The sequence below is a fragment of the Corvus cornix genome, chromosome 23, assembly GCF_000738735.6.
Source record: "Corvus cornix cornix isolate S_Up_H32 chromosome 23, ASM73873v5, whole genome shotgun sequence".
Taxonomy (NCBI): Eukaryota; Metazoa; Chordata; class Aves; order Passeriformes; family Corvidae; genus Corvus; species Corvus cornix.
Window position 1 is genome coordinate 7301500 of NC_046352.1, and position 17114 is coordinate 7318613.

At 46.4% G+C, this 17114-nt stretch overlaps 1 protein-coding gene across 4 annotated transcripts in view; it reads left to right on the top strand.

Moving 5' to 3' along the window:
• Positions 1-7789: 7789 nt before the first annotated feature.
• LUZP1 (leucine zipper protein 1) overlaps positions 7790-17114 on the top strand; it is a 40536-nt gene continuing 31211 nt past the window's right edge. For 2 of the 4 annotated variants that reach the window (XM_039564645.1, XM_039564644.1), the window contains exon 1: positions 7790-7978. The gene's annotated coding sequence lies outside the window, so the exon portion shown is untranslated. Of the gene's footprint in view, positions 7979-14095; positions 14334-17114 lie in introns of those variants that run through there. The other 2 variants (XM_010413049.4, XM_010413050.4) reach the window with 1 other exon arrangement.

Below are 17114 nucleotides of genomic sequence, written 5' to 3' on the forward strand. Positions count from 1 at the left end.
CCACCATCCATGAGTCAGTATAGAACGTAGAGCAATGGCCATTTCTCCCATTCAGCAATATCCAAAGCCAGCTAGACAGCTTTCAGCTCTGCAACCTGACTCAATCCACCTTGTCCCTCAACAGCTTTTCGCCACGTGGGACTCCATAGGGCAGCATTCCATTTTCAGTGTAGTCCTACATTAGGCAGGAACTGTCAGAAAAGAGGGTGCATTGCTTGTCATTTTCTGATAGCTGATTATATGGTGGGGCTCATCAGCATGTGTCAATTTTTCATCTTCCTCTGATGATGATAGTCCAAAAGGTTCACCTTTGGGCCAGTTTGTGATGACTTCCAAGATCCCTGGGCAATTCACCTGCTCAGTGTGAAACATAAAATTACAGATCATGGTCCTGGAAGGGCCTTTGAGAGGGCTAGTCCATTCCCATTGCTCTGCCTGTATCAACTATGCTTTTTTTCTCTTCCCGTATTTCCTACTCTTGAAGATTTCCAATGATAAACAGAATGCCAAAATGCAGCATAGGAAGATGATCCACCACTCTTCTTTGACACTGTTTAGGTCAAGAGAAAACAAAGTAGGCTCTTTATTTGATTAGATTTTAGGTTAATTTTAAAAGGCATATGGTCTAATATTACACTATTCTTATTAGTAAATATTTGATAGAGTGCCTCAGCAACTTATACTGGAAAAAGTAGTGATATGGAACTGGCAGATGAAAACACTTGCTAGGGATCATAAATTAAAGATAAATAACACCCACAGCCTCTGAGTTGAAAGGAGGAGTCACAGAGATCAATGTCCATATTTACTGTGTTTTACAATGCTCTGTGAATTGCAGTCCAGAGCACACAAATGCATTTCACAGAAGGTATGTGAGGGCTGTGTGATTTCTCAGTGCCTCTCCAGTGAAGCTCTTGCAATATTGAGCACAAAGGTAAGTTAAAACATGTTATGTTTGTATAGAAGTACATATTGATATGTCCAAGAAGAGAGTTATTTCAATGATAGTGTGAAATTTATTGAAAACAGAAGAAATAGCTAAATATAAGTCAAAGCATATGTGTTCACTGCAGCACCCTGCAATTAAATTCCAGTGCAGATTATTCCTACAACCAGGGAAGAGGACGAGTGTCAGCAATGAGGAGTCACCATGACTGAAGAGTGGCAGGACAATGAAAGTGGAACATGATCACTCCTCCCAGGGCAAACCTGAACCTTGCTATGTGAAAGAAAGATGGTCACTGAAAGCCTGTGGGTTGAAGCAATCCCACCATGCTCACCAATCTGAAAACAGTTCCTTGTGAGGAGAGTACTAAGGAACAAATGCTATATATGTAAGACTACTAAAGTATATGAAGCCCTACTGATGAACAGATCACATCTTTACAAACAAACGTGCCAAAAAGTCCTCTTACTGTTTTGTATATGTAATCAGTCTATGACCTGATGGAAATGTTTTTGCAGAACACACTTTATAACACAGTGTCAGAATGCTTTCATTGACAATTTGATTTTTACCACCCTGATATTCTAATGCAAAAGGTATTTTGATACTGTGAAGATAAGATGGTTTGTATTTTCCGGTCTATTCTGTAGCAGTTAATGATGGATAGACAATTTCAAATTTTGAACTACTATGGAAACTACTTCTCGGTACCCTGCTTTTCTTTTTTGGGTTTACAACTCCCTCTGCAGTAAACCTTGCAAGTCCTTGAATGAATGTCAAGAGAGACAGCTGTAGCAACGATTCCCATGCAATTTACATTATGACAATTTGGCTACAGGTGCTCAGCACCTCTTGTCACTCACAGGTGAGGAATTCCCAACAGCTTCAGCAAAATTCATCCAACTTTTCTGAATTCTTTTTCAGTACAGCCAAGATGATTCACTTGAAAACACCAATGACTACACACATATTCCATACACTTCTGGTCAGTAACACAGATTGTGCATTTAGATTTCATCACTAGTGAAACAGAAGGAAATGTGAAGTTAAGAGCCCTTTCTTCCAGATTTCCTCTACGTCATCTTTTTCGCACACACGCTACCTCCAGCAGTTGTGTTTCCAGCACCTGTTACTGAGGAGGAGGTCCTCTTCCCCAGACCTGACCTACAACATATTGCAATTGCTCTCCCCAGTTTGGTGTTTGGTTTGCAGACTTGCTGAGAGTGCAAGACAGCTCATTGTCCAGGTCATTAATAAAGACATTAATCACTACTGACCTATCAGCATGCATCCCTGATGGATGTCCCTAGGAACTAGTTGCCAGTTGGACTTCATATTGTTGATATAAGCCCTTCAGCCCAACCACCAAGCCACTTCTTCATTCCCTTCACACTCCACTTATCCAGTCCAAATAACAGTCTACTTGTAGTCCAATTTGCCTGTAAGTAGACTGTGGGGATCATGTCAAAAACCTTGATAAAGGCAATGCTACAAATCAATCAATACAATATCAAGTGCCTTCCTGTTGGCAACACATGCTGTTGTTTTTTTTGTAGAAAGTAACCAGGTTGGTCAGGTAAATCCCTGCTGGCTCTTCCCAGTCACTTCTTTGTCCTTCATGTGCTTGGAAATAGTTTCCAGGAGGATGTGCTATCCAGTCTTCCCAGTGACTTGAGTTGAGGCTGACCAACCAGCTGAGTATTGCCTGAATCCTCCTTCTTGCCATTCTTGATGACAGGTGTTTGTCTTTTTTCAATCACCAGGAATGTTTCCCAATCACCATCATCTTTCAAAGATGACGGAATCCAGTCTTGAAATTATATTGGCAAGCACCCTTGGCATCCTTAAATGCACCCCTTCTGGCCCCATGTGTAGACCTAATTCAGCTGACATTTTTAAGATGTCCGCTCCAGGAAGAGGTGAAACATCCCCTCAAACCAACTGACTTTAATGACATTACTTTTATTACTTAGGTTGCAAGACTGAAATGAGACTTGTGTAGAAGAAGCTGTAGTGGAGATGTCTGATACATTCAGACAAACCCTACTCAGAGTGTGTGTAAATCCTGTTTATTATTTCCAGCAACTGCCACTCCCCATCCTGGTGTTCTTCAGGTGTGTCAGATTCTGGCTCCTTATGAAGCTGGTGAAGATGACATGAAAACCCTTGGTTTGAGGAGATGGTGTTCTCACTGTACTGCCATAGTGATGCCTTTTCCTGGTCTTAAAATCAAGAGTCAAACACGGTTAGAAGGGGAAAAGGGATTTTACCTTGGTATTTATTTTAAGGAACCTTAGGTCCTGGCACTAATTCCAGGTTGAATGCACCGAAATGCACCCCACAATGCACCCCCAAAAGATCTTGTGTAACATTACAGGTCTTACTAAATAGCATATCTATCAAAGATTCCCCAAGGAGAGGCTCGAGTGAGCCCCCCTCCCCAAGGAGCCTTCCCCTGGATGGTTCTATCTTAGCTTACAGAATGTGTTCTGGAGAGGACCTTGGGGTCTGGGGCACACTATCTCTTACCTACAAAGCTTCTAAAATGTTTAGTCTCCTAGCTAAACAAACAAGTCCAAGAATGTAGGCAAAAAGCACTAAGAATACAGAGACTGTAAAAAGGTATAACAGGGGTATAAAAGAAAAGGCAAAAAATCTTCATGGCATCAATAGCATATGCTTTCTGACTGGGAGGAAGATGGCAGCAGTACAACCTAACCAGACATCAACCCATTTCTTATGTGGCTGTTTGCTTCTCAGTGCCTTTGTTACCATACCTTGACATGGCTGCAGGCTTCTGTGGGGGCTAATGGTAGCACCTTGTTGATTCTAGGAACAAGTAACAGTTATACACACAAAAGCCCAAACCCAACAAAACTTACATTGCCATGTAGACTGCTGATAATGATGTGAGACTAGCAAGCCATGCAGCACTTCTGTCCACACAAGCATGATTCTGTTTCTTTTTTCCTGCTTGCTATGTTTAATAATGTTCCTAAACTCTGTGTGGCATCTAGCACAACCAAGGCTCCAGCTCTGTCAGGAGATGTTAGAAATTAATTCAACAAATATCAGGATCTTATCATGACTCTGATCTTCTAAATACTTAAAACCTGAACACCTGGAATCAGTTAATAACAGGAGAATCTCCACTTCTACTTTGCAGAGAGAAGCAAGAATCACTAGCTTAGAAAACAGTGGGCTAATTCAACTCACTAGAGGCAGAGAAGTATTCACTCTGAGTTAGTTTTCTGACAGTTTGATAAACAGAACAAATCCCAGAACTGGTACAGAAGAATCAGCACATGCACACAAGTAGTTTTAGGAGGGACACACAACTGCATGTAGCAGCAGCAACAAGATCAACTCAGACACCTCACTTAAATTCACCATACAAATGGAGGGAGTACAGAATAGCAAGAACACCTGAAGAATCAGTTTGGGGACTTCATGAACTGGAAGATGACTCAGATAGACATTTTTAATAACCATTGAGAAATCTGCTCTCTGTGAATTTGACTAATCCCTTTTGAATCTCGTGCCTCTGGTGTTCGTGGCATCCTAAGCCATCCACTTCTCATGTTATCAAGGTGTGCATAAGATGCATGAATTACATTTATTTGTTTAAAGCTACTACACCCATATGGATCCTCTGTTGTCAGACACACTGACAGTTTGTGTTGTTTCCCCATATTATTTGTGATTTTATTGCGTTTGTCATGTCCCCTTGCCCATCATCTCTGGTCACACCTGCCCACATTACTTACACCCTGCTCCCTTGGAACTAAACAGCCTTTCTATCATATACTGTAAGAAGAGGAGGACACAACTCTCTAGTCATAGTCTTCCAGGCAGGAGGAGATCACCACTTCCCTCCCAGCTTTAACCTATCCTGCTATCTATATCTGCCCACAAGCAGAGTGGTCTTCTCCAGCCCACTCTAGGCAATGGCACACCACCAGCAGTTTAACCTCCAGTGTGCTTCCTCCTCTACTCCCCTGTGCCTCTGCCTCCTCTTCCTGTTCCAGCCTCTTTGTAGTTTTCCCTCTTCCTGGTCCCTTTTACTGTTCAGGGTGAGTTGGGCTTCCCTACTTTGCTCCCATCTTTCCTGCCAGTTGGACATTTTTTGTCCAGCACCTTCCCAGCCCAGAAATGAGCCGGAACTGCCTCCTCACATTGAAGCATCCCTCATTCCACTTGTCCCTTTCTGTAATTTTGTCTGCAGCTTCCATTGACTGCACTAAGTCCCCATCAATAAAAACATTAAAGAAAAAAAAATTGCTTTCTCTTAGAGCAGAGGAGCTTCCTTAGTTTTCTTTGAAATAATTTCCTTTCCCTGGACAGAAATTTCTAAGTCTCTAACCTCACATCACTAAGCTTTTTTCTTCGAAATACCAGCCTGGGCAGTAGCAGACCTTGTTGTCACAGCCGCTGTACCACCAGCAGCAGCCATGCTGCTTCCACATGACACAGAGCAGGCAGGGTGTCTCCCACTTGGATCCAGAGATCTGACATTTGTCATTCCCTGGGTTTCCATTCACTCTCTTCCTCACACTGCAGACCACACTTGGCAGCTGGTTCAGTTGCCACCTTGGTGAAGGGCTTCTTTCTCTCCCTTTATCAGCTCAGCTCAGTTTGTTTCCCCTCACTTCCCTCCATCACTCATGCTGGGTGGGTCAGGACTTTACCTCATGCCATGTGCTTTCCCTCCAGCAGCAGTCCGCTGTGCCAATGCTGCTGGCATCTGGTGGCACAGGAGGCTGAGGAGTGTCCCTCACAGTCCTTGGTGAGCATTTGCTCTTGTTTGCACTACTGCTTGATGAGGACTCACCAAAGCCTGAGGCATGGTTGCAATGTTTATCTCTTGGAAGGATGGGTGCTGAGTTTCCAAAACCCAAAGCAGGGTGCCAGCACCACTGGTAGAAAACTTTTTCCCCAGATGTCCCCATAATGGCTGCTAAATGGCTCATTGGGTGCCAGGAAAGATCCTGCACAGCCTGCTGCAGCCAGCAGACCACAATGACCAGATAGTATGATTCACCAAATGGATTCATGTAGATGGTATGAAGGATACACCAAGGAGAGGGCCTGCCATGGGGATACACAGTTCCTCTTCTGTCTGTTCTCATCTCATCCTCTCCTGTTGCCCCCCAGAGCCCAAGTCCATCTCAGGGATGGACTTCCATCTTTGTAATGATAGCAGTTAAACTATGAATACTTTCAGCTGTTTTCACTGTGGAAACCAATGTGGACAGCAGCAAGGGAGATTATGCCTGAGGAAGGATTCCAAACACTTTTCTAACATGTCTTCAGGTTCTTCTTTAGTCAGAGGAGGCACCATTGTGATCCCTGGCAGCCACTGACAGAACTTTCTTCTCCTGTTTGTTTCATGCTTTTTTGAAACACTTGGGTACCTTTGATGCCAATATCATGCTGCAGCAATGAGTTTCACCATAAACCATATAAAAAAGTATCCAAGCGCAGCCCCATTCCTCTCCCAACTCAGCAAATCCAAGAAGCACATGGAAGACACTAGGCTCTAATGTACATAACTACTGGCAAGCTTGGAGCACTTGCTGAAATAAAAAACTACCTTTTTAAAATTCCATTTCACCTCCCAGTTATACCCAAACACACAATTGCTAGATGCGTATCAAGAGCTGGCTTTGTATTAGCAAACCTCCCTCATACCAGTTTGGAAATTTGAAGTAGCATCTCTAAAGTGGAGAACCAAAAACCACCGAATGCTGTTGCACTGCAGAGCAGCACATGGAGCATGTCTCTACTGCTTGCACTCTGGTGCACAGGTGGTGTCAGGAAAAGGCAAATGCTTTCCCCAGTGAGAACGACTACATAGCCCTTCTCAGTTTGCCTGCAAGCAAGGTATTGTTCATTCTGTATCTTCCTGTGAGCTTGGATTTTAGCTGCAGCCTAGAGAACTCACTCAGAAGTGTGGACATTTCATTGAGAACAAGTGTATTTCAGGCTGTGCTATGGAAACAGGATTAAAGAGTGATATATAAACTCAGTATCACAGCAAGGAAAATACTTTATCAAAAGTGTGACAAACCAGACCACCTGACACTTGAAGCATCTTCCTTTGGCGTGGTCTGAAATAAAACAGTGTTGTAGAGACAACTTTGGCTAAGAACTAGCCAAAGGGGACAATAGGTTCCGAGCCTGTCACGTTTCGCTGCCTGGCCGGGAGGCTGGAATTGCTCACTGGCCTCTGACCATGTCTGCTGTGGACTCAGCTGGGCAAGGGCAGCGCGATGATGTACAGAGCACCGTGTCACTTGCCCGGTCAGCAGTCCCGGGGCTCTGCTTACCGCTCAGGTACACCGGGAGCGACTTTTCCGGGTTAGAGTTGCAGGGGGTGTCTCTTGTCTCTGATCCCATCTCGGCATCCCCAGGCTTCAGATACCAGAGGTGGAACCAACCACACCTAGATTGACCACCAAGTCCCAAACTCTCCAAGAGATGGCACTAAAGGGGGGATGCGACGGGAGAGGAAGACAAAACCTCGCTGTTCTACCTGGCGCGGGCCTCTGCCCTGTTTTTAAAGAGCCGGGACCGGCACTGCCCGCCCCGACACCAAAGCCCCGAGGCAACAGTAGCCCCGGGCCAGGGCTAGAGAAGGCGTGGTGTGACGGGCTCTGGAGCACGAACCCACCGTCAAACCAGCCAGCGCCTGCGCTACGCAGCGTTCACGACACCCAACCCCGCCCAGTTCCTCCCTGGGGCCCTTCGGAAAATTTCCCCGCCCTGCCCCAAGCGCCTTCCGACCCCCCCAAAATGGCGGCCGGTCCCTCCCCGCCCTCTCCAGGGCCGTGAAATTGCACCGCGGCCGGGCCGGGCCGGGCCACCAGCTCCCGCCCCACTCCCGCTGACGTCAAGCACCGCCCGGTACCGCGTCCCTCCCCTCATTGTCAGCGCCCGCATCCGCCGCCCGAGTCCCGGAGCCCCTCGCGGGCTGCGGCTGTCCAAGCCCGGGCTGGGAGGGAGGGAAGCCTGGCCGCTCCTGCTGCCTAGGTAGGCAGAGGTGGGCGATGAAGGGGTGAAGGGCGGGGGGTGCCGCAGATCGGCGGGGCGGGGAGGAATTTGAGGCATCCGCTTTGTCTTTGACCACCGCCGCCTTCCCGTCCCTTCCCGTGCGGGCGAGCGGGTGCCTCAAGGCCGGGTTGCCCGCGGGTGGCGGCGGTGGCTGGGACCCCCTGTGGGCGACCTGGCCCTGAGGCGCCCGCCGGGGCCTCGGCTCCCGCTCGGAAATGGAGCCGCCGTCGGGCTCCTTCCGACGGGACCGGAACAGCCGCTTTCCTGAGCGGAGATCGGCTCCGTCCCCGCCCGGGAAGGGCACGGTCCCACCGGTCCTCGTTGTCGCGGGCTGCCCCTAAGGAAGGTCCTAAACCCATTGGCTGGGGCTTGGTGGAGTTGAGATTTTGGTGGTTTCCAGGCGCTTAAGGCATTTTCTGTGGATAACTATTTTTCTCCTTGCTGCAGCCACATGCTCCCTTTCCTGTTGCTTATTTTTCCTGAATTCCCCCTTCTTTGCCAGCCCGCCCACGTTTATAATATAATTAATAACGTTCTTTTATATATGTGCTTTTCTGATGCTCTGACTCTGTTAATCGCTTTAGTCTTCTTTGCTCCCCCGTCGTGAGGGAATTTATTGATGGAGCATTGTGAAACTTTTCTTTTCCTCTTTCGAAAATTTCTGAAACTTACCCCATTTGGCTTTGTCAGGTGTCCCATGTGAAGCCATTGGCACCGTAGACCTTTGCTGGTTGTCCTTGGTGATTGCGCTTTCATTGTAAATCTGCATTTTCCCCCCTTCTAATGCTACATCTGAAGCCTTTAAACCAATTAAATACAAGTTAAAGTGACCATCCCAAATAATCAGCACATTTGAGTTAGGTGCAGTGGGATTAGATTTTAATTGGTCCGTAAATTCTGTTAAAATGTTCAGCTGCTTTGTGCGTTGGGATCGTTGCTTATCAAGTCTCTCACCGAGAGCTGCTGGGGGTGGGTGAGCGCCGCAGTGATGAGAGTGGGAAGGGGGATTTTCACAACCTGGAATAGTCTGTGGCATTCCGTGTTTAGGGGAAAAAAATGCAGTAACTTACCACATGCCTACAGCCTCTTGGCAGAAGTATGCATCTGCTGACCTGCAGGACATTGAGGGGGGGCGTTGTTCCCCAGTGTTACAGTCTGTGCGAGTACAGAACCAACAGCTCTGTGCTCTGGTCAGTTTGTGCAGCCAGTAGCCAGCTGGCATATTTCAGCAGGGACAGCGTGCTCTGTGGCTGGTTTGTATCTGCGGCACTTGCAGAAGTGTAATTCCTCCATTGTATTGGCTCTGCAGCAGTAAGGACTGCACAAAACGGTCGTCACTGCCTGCCAGGCTGACACCCCCACCCTGGGGCTCCAGGAGGCCCGAGGGAGTGATAGTGGCGCAGGGGCCTGGCGTGCAAGACCCCTCCTGGGCGTGGGGCCCCCTTGCCAGCATCGAGCTTGGACGCCTGGGGCTGCTCAGGGCAGCCAGCCCTCTGTAACGCTGGAAGGAGGAGGAGGACATGGAGAGCTGATTGCTGTGTTTCTTTTGGACATGTGTCTGAAAGTTCCTGTGGGAAGAAATGAATTGAGGCAAGGGAGTGTGGGAGAAAAGCAGAATTTAAGCGAAGTCAGGTCCCCATTAACTAACCCCTGTGTCTCCTGGTCTGAGTAGTTCTTCAGCCTCAACTTCCTCATAATACTATGAAATGGTAAAGTTTCTGCACTCCTGGACAGGGCAATCTGACCGATGTTGACTTCTAGGAAGTAGAAATAAGTTACAACAGCATGGACTTTTCACCAGCCTTCTGGCTTTCTTTGTGTTCTGAAAATTGCCCAACTAAGTTACTGTTTTTCTTTATTTAATATGAGGCTAGGAATTGTAGGCAAAATAACTCTTGTTAAAAAAGAGAACTCTCAAATGTGGCTATTACAAGAAATGATAATATTTAAAAACCCGGTATGCCTTGCAGTCTAGACCACGTTATTTTGTATGTTCAAATGGGTTGGTGATTATATCTTTGAGCATGACCTTACCAGAGTATTGTTCCCAGACACTCTGAGGTTGTGCATGTCCTCCGTGAAACCTTTCCTTCCCCCTGTGGGCTGCAGCTGGTGAGGAACCAGAGGCCTCTTTCCTCATGGAAGTTTTTCAGGAAGTATGGCTGGCATTACTGAGCCAAATGACAAAAAAGGACAATTTCGATGCAATTGTTACACTAAAATGAAGCATATAATCTCTTTAGAAGGTAGTTTTGATTGGAAGATTTCCATGAGGGTGATGATTCGTAGCAGTAAGATGTTTTGCACTAATTAGTGGACAGCAGATCATGGGGGTCCTTAAAACGTGTTGGAATGGAGAACCTTTGTTGTGATGGTTATAGCATGGTTACTTACGTCTTCCTAAGTTGAAGGCCTGCTGTACACTTTTTGCCTTGGGTAATTGTTGTATTCACACATGTGAAGTAGAAAGCATGAATGTTTTCAAATACTTGGAGATAGCTGATGAGCAAGTGTTCTTTGCTAGCACTTCCTGCATTCCCAAAGCTGGTGGTTGGCTGTGTCCTTCCATACTTTTATTCTCTCTGCTTTCAGTGGGCTGAATCTTTGGAGGGCTTTAGTCCTTTAAAGTGATCTCCTCTTCCCTCCATAGCCACCAAAGGTGTGATTAATCTCCCTGTCCAAGCTCAGCTGTTTGCCAGGGTAACAGGGGCTGTCAGCCTTCTCCTGATGGCTACTGCAGCCACTCGCTGCACACATTGTGGACAGTCGCATCTCTCTGGATTTGAGGGTTTAGAGCTGGTGACAGAATCAGTTTGGTGGAAAACCCACAAACCATTTGCTCTTAACTGTCCAGATTTAGGAGCCTTCATAACCACCCTGACTGAGAAGGCATGCCAGGCATGCCATTCCTGTGAAGTCAGTGGGGTTTGGGTTGATTCAGCAGCCTGAAAACCAGTGCTTTTTGAAATGATCAAATATAAAGTGTGGCACTGGATGTTAGCCATCAGAATGTGGCAGTTTAGGCCTTAATGCTTTTGTGTCTCTGGTGGTGTCTTAGGTTTTGGCAGTGATGTTCCCTTGCTGAGGCCCTAATCTTGGCAGATAAGGGGTTGTAAGGATGCCTGAGCTCTGTGTTCTTTAACCCTCACCAGGGTGGAGTAAGATATGCAGGTGCAACACACAGCTTTACCTAAGTGTGACAGCAGCATGCACAGGAGCATGAATGCTATGCACAGGCAGTTTCTGTTTCCTTTTCTGTAAAAGAAAGCTGATTGTGGTGCTTTCTTGCAGTAGTTGTGTAGTGAATGTAACATTTGTATTCCTATTTGAATTTCTCATAGAAACACAGTCCAGAAAGGTGAATGCACCCTGTGAGTGATGGACTGGAAGGAGAGGGAGTGTTTAGAAAAAAAATTAGTTTTAATGTTATACTTAGCACTCAGCCTACTCCGCAGCCTTGTGTGCAATGAGAAGCTCTTCCCATAGTAGAGCCCTTTAGGATCCACACCAGTAACCCCAGGAATAAAATGGATCGTTTCTTTGCTGAGGAACAAAGTTGCCAATACACAAGTATAAGAACACATAAGCTGGTAAGTTTGTTTCTTTGTGACAGTGGGCGGATGAGAGCAGCTGCATGCTCTTGTCACGTTGGAGGAGAGACAGGAATTTTCACATCCTCTCCAGTCACTGATCTGGGAAGCGCTACATCAGTGCAGGTGGGCACTGTGCCTGGAAGAGGTGGGTTTGCCTTTCCTCTTGTCCTTACTGCTTTCTCCTCCAAGTGCCTTTTCTAGCCCTACCCCAGCTGACAAAAACCCCATGCAGCCATGTTCAGGGAGTTGATCTGGGTGAAAATTAACCATCAGCATCTCCCTCACTCCCTTTAGCCCTGCCTGTTTCCTAGCCTGGCTGGAGGGCTGCTTTACTCTGGCCAAGGGAGGGGAGCACGAGGCTAGAAGGAGGCAGGCGTGATGCAGGGCCACCTGAAAATGACTATAAAACTTAAGTTTGAGGATCTGGTCCAAAGTCTGTGAGGTCACTTGTGCAGTGATAGCATCCTTTGAGCACACTTAGTATTGCTGCCTGTGTTGAGATCTCTGTCACCACCATGCACCACCATCACAATGAGTTTGGACATGCTACCTTTGCAAAATTCCTGCCTGTGCAAAATGCTGCCCAGGTTTGGGCAGAGGAGTAGAGACATCATGTTTAGAGGACTTCGGTGGAAAATTTCCTACATTTATTAAGTCCCAATCTTTTTTGCCCTGTTTGTTAGAGCTTCATTGGATTGAGCAAACCTCAAATGTCTTCTTCGCAAAGTAACTTTAGAGTCCTATGATCTGGACTCTCAACAGCTGTATTGAACTTGGGCCAGCAAAGTGCACTGGTCTCACATGTGTAAATACTTTGTGTGAGCTGGAAACTTCTGTATGGCTGCTCCTTGGCCTGCTGCAGCATGATAGCTGTCATCCTGCCCTGCCCTGTCTGTCAGGGGACCAGCTGTCCACAACCCAGCCATGTCCACTATCTTCCCTTGGTGGCAGGCACAAGGCAGACTGGCCTGGTTCCATGGGCAAGTCCCACTTCTGGCAGGTGGGCTCCTGGGTGCTCTAGGATGAAGTAGTGGGAGACATGCACTGTCAAGTGGGGATACTTCCTCATCACTCCTCCTTGCTGTCTGCCCTGGTTTGTGAGGAATGTGGTGGTTTTGCTGCTTCAAGTCACAAAGGGGAAAGTGTAGGATTTAATGATCTTTAATCAGTACTGGGTGGACAAGCCCCTGCATTGTAAACATTTATAATTCTGAATTTACTTAGCTAATTGGTTTTTAAGTCATAGTTTGACCTGCTGTACTGCCCAGGCCATAGTATCAAACCTTACTTAGTATTGAATTAACTCATTAACTCAGCCGGTTTTGAGGTTTGTGATTTCAACTTGCAAACTTGATGCCTGGAGGGGGGGGAAGGGGGCATTGATCTAAATAAGATTTTTTTGCCACAAAACCCCATGTTTCTTGCTTGGATTTGTGATTGTTTGGCTCAGAAGTAGTAGGACAGATTTTATTCAGACCCCTTGCGAATAGTGTTGTGGCTATCCTTAAGTGTGCACTGCATGCCTCTGAGAAAGCAGAGCAGCAGGAGATGAGAACCAAGGCTTTCTTTATCCTGGTAGGATTCAGCTTTGGTGGTTAATATTACAAAACCACTGGAACTTGGGGCTCATGTGTCAGGCTGCGAAGTAGGAGAGGAAAGCATCTGTGGCTGTAAGCAGCTGATGTCAGAGGGCTACCTGACATGTGTCATGGCACAGCAGTCCTGTGGGGCAGCTGAGGAAGGTGCCTTCTGGTGACACACATCACCTCTGCTCCAGGACAGCAGCTCTCCCACTCTGGGAGCCAGTGGGCAACATATAGCAGGTCATCCCATTGACTGGTTCCCATCTCCTCTGAGGGTGCAGGAGCAGGTGACAGCAAGTATCCTGCACTGGAAGTGCAAGTGCTAAGGTAGGTAAAGGTGCTGTGGGAGCAAAAGAAGGGAGCATGTTGTTGTGTGACACAGTAGGGCCTGTTTTCCTACTTCTCATGTAAGTGTTGCAGTGTTCTAATTGACCTCTAAAAATGGTAGCTTCATCCTAAGCTGAAAATTTCTTTCTACATGACTGATCATGATGAGCATAAGCTCAAGCAACCCTTTAATTAGCTCAAGAATGTTTCTCTTTACCTTGAATGCTTACTTTTCACATTTTCCTCTGTTGCTGCATGCAATGCAGTGCTTGCAGAAAGGTAACTCTGGACTGTGCAGCAAAGACTCCTGACAGCATGGCTCTGCTGCCTGGTGTCATCAGCCCTGCCACCCGTACTGCATGCCGCACAGCTCTGTACAGATGGGAGTGACAGCTTTTGCTGCAATGCTGCACCCTCGTTATGTGTTGCAGCAAAATCTGTCAGACTTTTTCACATTGATTATCGAAATTGCTTTAATTTAAATTGCTTTTATATGCATTATCTGGGTCTTAAGGTTCAGCACTGGCTTGTGTCTTTCCCACTGGATTGGTTTAAAAATCACAGGATATGTTTCCAAAGCTGAAAGGAGGCTGCAGAAGCTACAAGGTTGTGCTGATCATCTGATTCCACTGCAGCACTTTCAGCTGCTTGTGCCTTTGAGGTGCCTGTGCCTCACGTGGGAGTGCAGTGGGTTACTTTAAAGGGAAAATCTGATGAAACTTCTTCAAGAACTTGTTGTTACATGTGATATCTTAGTGGAATTTACCGGAATGGAAAGGAGAGTCCTGACCTAGGATCTGGAACAGAGCTGCAAAACCATTAATTTCTCAGGTAGTGTGAATCATTTGGAAATATGTCTGTTTTTGCTGGAAAACAATAATTCCTGGATGATAACAAATACCTGCTAGTACTGCTTTGTGGTGAGAATTTGAACTTGAAGCAATTGAGAATTCGTAATGAAGCCTCTCACTCTTTTGTCTGCATCCCATTCTGTATAGCTGCTCTTCAAGATTGTTTTTAATGTTGTTGAATGTGACTAATGTCTTTGTATAAAGGTATCCTGTGTTGATGTTTCTGTGTGAGTTTCGGCTGTTAGTATATTGTAAACTGCCTGCATATGCTCTAAAACTCTCTGGATGTTACCTTTTTGCATTGGGCAGAGCATAGGAACAAGAAGCACAGTTTGGAATAGGTCTTTTCCTTTTTTCTGTAATCGCTGTCAGAGGTGCTGTGAAGGGGAGAGCGAGTATCAGCAGTGCTTTGGGAAAGCTGTGAAATTGTGTGTTTGAAGGTGACTGCAGAACAATGGTGCAGTGGAGCATTACCAGCTGTGGAGGTGGGGAACTCTTTTCCAGCAGTGATGGGAAGATGGGGAGGCTCCCTGAAGTGTAGACTCTGCAGAGTGTAGACCACATAGGCTGCTGGTAGCTGGTATGTAAGAGCTGGGCTGAGAGGCTGGCTTGAGGTGCAGGCAGAGTGAAACAGCAACTGCTGAGTGCAAGGAAACAGCTGTGCCCTGCTGACTGCCTTGATTGCCAGGTGGCACTCCTCGGGCCTGGGTCACCTGCCCCTCATTTCCCTCCTCGAGCAGCAGGAGTGGCAAGCCCCATTCTCTAGCTTGCTTTCTCTGGCTGTCTTACAACAAAAACATGATCCCAAATCCTTACACACAGATCAACTCCATTCACTTTCCTCTGCTCCCTACACTTTGAGCTGATTTGCAGAGCAGGGTGGGTTTTTTCTTTTTTCTCTTTTCTTCTTTTTTTTTTCCTTCCTTTTTTCTTTTTTAGTAATCTCTGCCCTGTGTGCCTCTAGTGACTGCTGTGACTGCAGGAGCATGTGGCTGAGAGTTCAGCACAGTCCTTGCTTTGGAGCGCAGCTGTGTGTGAGCTGGTGGGGCACAAAGATCATCTCGCCTCTGCAAAAGCAAGAATGGCAGCAGCAAGCTGGACAGGCTTAGCGAAGCATTGGCAGCATGGCAGTGACTGCATGTGAGGCAGATCAAGAGAAGGTTGTTCTCTTCTGTTCAGTACTGGTGAGATGGTGTCTGAAGCGTCGTGAGATTCAGGTGGATATTTCACTAGACCAGGTTGCCTAAAGCCCCATTCAACTTGACCTTGGTCACTTCCAGGGATGGGGCATCCACAGCTTCTTTGGGCAGCTTGTGCCAGTGACTTACCACCTTCACAGGGAAGAATTTCTTCCTAATATCTAGTCTTAACCTACTCTCTTTTAGTTTGAAACCATTGCCCACATCCCATCACTACAGTGCTTAGTAAAAAGTCTCTCTGTGTCTTTCTTATAAACCCTCCTTATATATTGAAATTATTTATATTTAAATATTGAAATATATTTATATATTGAAAGGCCACTGTAAGGTCTCCCCAGACTGAAGAACCCCAACTCTCTCAGCTCTTCTTCACAGAAGTATTACAGCCCTTGGACCTTTTTTTGTGGCCTCTTGTGAACCTGCTGTAGTCTTTCTGAGGATGCCAGGACTCCAGATGCAGTGCTCCAGGTGGGGTCTCATGAGAACAGAGCAGGAGAAACACTTCCCTTGACCTGCTGGCCATAATTTTTTTGGTGCAGCCAAGGACACTGCTGGCTTTCTAGGCTGCAAGCACACATTGCTGGGTCATGTCCAATTTTTTGTCCACCAGTACCCACAAGTCTATCTCTGCAGGGCTGCTCTCAATCCATTTATCTGCCAGTCTGGACTGATGCTGGGAATTGCCCTATTCCAGGTGCAGAAGTTGCAGCATGGTAAATTCTGACTGAACATAAAGGAAAATAATTTTCTTCTTGAGATTGTTCTGAGAGGAAACAGGGCCTGAGGGGTTGGGGGATTTCTGACGCTGGAGATTTTCACAACTTAATGCAGTCCTGAGCAACCTGCTCCAGTTTTGGATCCTAAGCCCGTTTGAAATTGGAGCTGCACTGGGGTTAACTTCATCCCCTTACTGCCAAGTAAGATGAGAGAGAAAATGTGAATTTCCTACTCTTTCTCTCCTCTGTAGAAAGGAGGAGCATGGTGGGGGAAGCAGTGTGGTCCTGTCTTAGTACAGCCACGCCAGTCCTTCCTTCCTATGAAACATCCTTCCTTCCTTCAGTCCAGGGAGTACAAGGGGAAAAAGGACATGTAAATAACAATGCAAGTGAGCACAGTTAGACAGCCATGCCCTGGAAGAGTGCTGGAGGGGATCCTCTGATGCCATTTTTGCCTTACGCTCTATTTCTCACTCTCCACTTCTTAAACATGCTGCAAGAAAATCATATCTTGCCCTCTTAGCTCTGATCTTCATTTAGGATAATATTCAGATAAATTAATGCTTGGCGGTAAGCCTGCAGGTTTCATCATTAGCATCTTGTGTAATGCTTGCAGGAATACATGTGTTCCAAGAGCAGTAGAATTTGTCTGTTGCCCATTAGTTGACAACCTTGGTTAACCAGTGGACTTAAAAGCAAATGCAGGCTGCCCTGTAGAACTGCCTCTTTCTTGTTAATACAAGGTATTTCAAGATGGTTAGTTTTTTAGCAGCATGAAGTGGAGGATTTGGAACAAAGCTTTCATGATTGTCGTGAGTTGAGTGCCGTCTTTAACCCTTTCATGCC